The sequence below is a fragment of the Daphnia pulex genome, chromosome 10, assembly GCF_021134715.1.
Source record: "Daphnia pulex isolate KAP4 chromosome 10, ASM2113471v1".
In the NCBI taxonomy this organism is placed as follows: Eukaryota; Metazoa; Arthropoda; class Branchiopoda; order Diplostraca; family Daphniidae; genus Daphnia; species Daphnia pulex.
In genome coordinates, this window is record NC_060026.1 from 4,607,471 (window position 1) to 4,612,356 (window position 4,886).

General features: G+C 44.7%; 1 pseudogene; it reads right to left on the bottom strand.

The window, feature by feature from the left end:
• Positions 1 to 205: 205 nt before the first annotated feature.
• Positions 206 to 4,678, bottom strand: LOC124205749 (annotated as a pseudogene).
• Between the last annotated feature and the right edge of the window lie 208 nt (positions 4,679 to 4,886).

Here is a 4,886-nt window from a genome sequence, read left to right on the forward strand (position 1 = left end):
TTTCTCTATCCAAGTTCAAAAGAGTAGTAGTTGACTGACCTTTCGATGTCACGTCGGGTTGCTGACCATCTTCTTCTTTCTTTTGGCAAGGCTTGGGATGCGATTTCCCACTTAGTTCATAATAGTTTTCAGGCTCACCTGGAGGATGTCCAACTTGATTTTCAGAATTGGAGTAGCAAGAACCTCGACCGGCTCCTCCGCCTGCCTAGGTTTCTTCCGTTTTTCCTTCGATGCTGCTGGCGGATGTAGTCGATGCAGCGACGTTACTGTTGGTTCCACTCATACTGCTTTGACTTTGAGGACCGGTTCCGCTTCCGCTGTCAGATGTTCCGGCCGAAGGAATGTTAGACGAGCCGGAATATTTTTGAGCTGATATAGATGACGTTTCTCCTCTTCCAGAATGAGCCGATTCAAAGGAACTGTCAGTGGAATCCGGAACTGCCGAGACTTCTCCATTAGATTTGGAAGTAGTTGAATCAATAGAATTTTCGTCAATGATATCAGTTGGAGTACTTTCTATACTTCAGCTTTCAGTGAAGTCTCTCTCAGGAGACAATCGCTGATGTTGTTGGCCGGGTTGTTGCTGCCGGCCTTGCTGCCGAAATTCAAGCCCGTCTTGGTAATCTCCCCCGAAGTGATTAATTCGCCGAAACCCTCCTGGTGAGCGAAAGCGTAGCCGGAGCGAAGCGATCGTCAACTCCACTGGGCCCTATTGAAACGAAATAGAGAAAAAATCAATAAACGAAGATTTAATTTGTATGAAAGAAAGAAAAAGCTAGATGGGCGAGAAATACGTACCGATTGGCGGGAAGTTTTGGCTCGATACCAACGCGATAATCACCAAGGAAAAAGTATCTCCACAACACCACCACACAGAGTACATTAAGATGACGATGCAAAACAGAAGTGGGAGCCAAAAAGTCGCTTCGCCCATAGCCTGAAAAATGGAAAATTCGTCGTTAGCGAAAATTCGAAAATATCCCGAGTACTAAAACCGTAAAAAATTGAAGTGTTCCTGCTTACCTTGGTCACGTAGGAAACGCCGATGACAAGATTATATGAACATTTGTGCACACAGTATAAAAGTAAGGAGCCCAGTATGGCGAATAGATTGTAACGGGTCCAGTAGTCTGTGTCCAGCGCAATTTGCACGGTGACAACCATCATTAGGATAATTTCCACGACGCTTCCAATCAGATGGTGGTCGGGCAGGGGGTTCCCTTGTTGAGAGACGCCATCCCTGTAGGAAACTGCCGATATAAAACAGGAGGGCAATTAAGTCAGGAAAAAAAAGGAATCTCATTCGAAGGAAAGAAAGGCAAAAATCAAACGAACCGTAGGTTGACAGCACAACGACGCACGACGTAACACATCCGTGGATTGCACTCATGAAGAACTCGCCCTTATCGAACAGAGAATTGTGATGGCCAGGCGGGAAGAGTTTAGAATACTTGATGTTGTTCTCGTCATAGACATCTTCGTCGAACATGCCCAACGCTAGGACGGGTAGCAACGTATAGAGTAAGGTGTAGACGAAAATCGGGTCAAAGATCGACTGTCTGCCACAACCCCCAAACAACAATACATGGCAAATAGTATAGAAAATAGGGTCAACGAGTTTTTGATGATTGCGCACGAGTGACAACGTACATGGGCGGAGAATCCACAGAAGAAGCCAATCCAAAAATGGCACATGGTGAAGGCAAAAGTCTTGTAGAAAAAGGAACTTAGAAATTTTTGCCATTCTAAGATTGAACCTTCGCCCGTGAACCAGAAGCAAACGTTCGAGGAACCAGAATTGCGCGATGCTGTAATCCGATGCCAAGACGGCCTGAATAAAGGAAAAACGAGAGCGATTAAAATGAAAGAAAAATTTTAAAATCAAATGATGAGATATTTACCTCCATGCCTTCCTGGCCGCCGATTCCTACTCCGATGTGAGCCGTCTTGATCATGGCAACGTCGTTGGCTCCATCGCCAATAGAGAGCGTCACGGCCTGTTTCTTCTCTTTGATCAAATTGACCACCATGGCCTTTTGGAGGGTTGTCAGCAGCAAATCACCGCCTTGCCTGAAAGGAAAAGTAAATGTGGTTACTGATTTCCAATGGAAATTTGGGAAGAACCTTACATTTAGTGACGACGTCGAGGAAGCGCTTCTCCAACTTGGTCTGCAGGGCGTAGATCAGTGAGTGGCCGTTGATGACTAAGGCGTAACCCGTGTTCCGGTCCTCTTCGTCGTTACTCAGCGACTTTTCACAGTTGACTAATTGGATCTCGACATCTTCGACATTCTGTCCGTGGACAATAAACATGTCGACCATGTCATCGGTCAAGAGCTGGCAATAATAACCAACGTTGATAGCCGTTTCTAGAAAAAAAAAATGGTTCAGAGACAAACGAAAATATTTGGCAAATCTTGACTCACCTTGTTTATCGCCAGACAAAATCCATATTTTGATTCCAGTTAATGCCAATTTGGCAATCGTTTGCGGCACCTGCAACAAAAAAAATCCTACAATTTTATTTTTTAGCAAAAAGAGATATTCTTCACGATTACCAAATTACCCCGTCTTGAAGTTTGTCTTCAATGGCCGTGGCCCCTAGAAGAGTAAGACCTTGCTCCATTTCGTGGTATAAATCTTCTTTTCTTTTGTCAGGCGAGCAACAGCACACCGAGCTTGGTGTGGAAGCCTCGTGAAGACGTAACTTCTATTCTTCGAAATAACTCTCGTTGATGTCGCGGAAGTCCAGACACAAGGTCCGTAATCCTTCGCCAGCGAATTTCTGCAAACAAAAAGACATGAAGAAATTTGAAAGAAGAAGTATGACGAGTCGGTTACTTGTAGATTTCCTTGTGTCTGGTTTATTCTTTCTTCGTTTCTGGATTGAAGTCGATCGAAGACGACGAAGTCAGCTCCTTTGCAATAGAGGCGGATCTTTCCGTTTGGTCCACGAACGATGACCGACATTCCTTTTCTAGTGTTGCTGAAATCCAGGACACACAACAACTCGTGGACTTCCTCCGTCTCGCCTAATCCAACCTAAAGCATCCAAGGTATATTATTAGTACGAATTCCGTTTGGATGAAAATGTGCAAGCACAGTGATGAACCAACCCCAATTGTGATGGAATCCTGAGTACGAGCCTTGAAAACGAAGCCAAAATTTCGGGCGGCCGAAACCATAGCACCTTCATCTGGCGACTGCGCTTGGTGTTCTAATTTGCCTGTAACGTAGAACAAATGTTTTTGTGAAGCAAACAATCTTTATGACCTTCAATTACAGAATAGAGGTTATACCGTTGTTCTTGTGAGGCATGACGGTGTGGCAGAGCGCCAACAGAAGGAAGAATTTCTGGCAAGTGGGATCGTTGTGACTCAAGTCTACCAGCGTCTTGTCGCATAATTTAAAGGCTTGCTCGTGAACCGGATTGAACGAAAAATCTACCGGCTTGGTTTCCTGGAACGGGGAAAAAGAGTCAAATGTATAATGAACGGGCAAAATTTCTCAGGATGTACGGACGATACCTCATTGTCCGTTTGGTCCGTTTTTGTATGTTGTGTGCTTGACGAGTCGTAAACGTCGTAGCAAGTTCCGCCGATGGAACACTTCTTGAAGGACATGACGTTTTGCGTCAATGTTCCTGTTTTTTCGGAGAAGATGTACTCGATCTGGCCGAGCTCTTCGTTGAGTTTCGTGGTACGGGCCTTGGCCGGCGTCTTCGATTTTTTTTCTATCATTTTCTCGTCCCGGTTCATGAGTATTGATTGGAATAGACGGATGACATCATACTGAAGTAAATTTAGATTGGCAACAGCGGGTTGAGAACGATTGGGTACGAGAAGAAACTCGACAAGGCAATGACGGTGGATTAAATAGCCGGTGACTTGTCCACAATATGGATATAGATGTCTTGCCGTTCCACAGCAACCGGCCATCGAATTGATCTAAAGCTCGGTTGGGCGGCTCACAAATCTTCTCTTCTTTGAAATGTGCGATTTGGGCCTCGTTCTGGCCCATCTCGGCTGTCTCCAATAGGCTCTGGCGTTGTTTTAGATTTTTCTCCCTGCGACAATGAAGACATGATTAGAGGAGACCGGACACAAGACTGAGCCACACTTACCCGTCCGACTCAGCCGTTTCAATGCAGCAGAATCCGTTGGGACCGGACGTGGTCAATAGAAGAACATCATGGGCAACATACTGATTATTCTCCACCCGGATGATGTCATCCACCTGGACTTTGTGCCAGGGCTCTTTCACCTTGCCATCGCGCAGGACGAGCGAATCTCTGCTGTTTACTTTTCTGTCAATATTATATTGTACTTAACACACGCAAAAAAAAAGAAAAAAAAAGTTAATTTTTAGAAGAAGTGACAAAGCGAAAAAATGAAATGGAAACGAAAATACTTACATAATCCTCGATCGCATCTTTGATGGCCGTCAGGAGCAGGACAATACTTAGAGGTACGGCAGTGATGACGGGTGTCAACGACGACCAAACGGGAAAAAATTGTAGGACAAATTGTAGAATCAGCACGCACAGGGAAAGAAAAAAGGTCGGTCGCTGGAACTGATCCAATAGATTTAAGGTGACAAACGACAGAAACGTGTACTTGGAGGTCTGAATGAAATTATTCTGTAAAGCGACAAACATGGACCTTATGGCGCCAGGACTTTTGGCCGCTGCTGAAAAGTATTTGCTGGAAGAATTAAAAATTCATTGTGAAACGCATCTGATTCGCAAAATGTCTGCCAAAAACTGCCTGGATTTGCTGACCCTCACCATCCAGCGGAGCACCGGAAGAAATTTTCCATTGAATACTTCCGCCGTTATCCGGGTAAGTCACGCTGAAATCATTTGATTAAACCAAATATTCATGAAA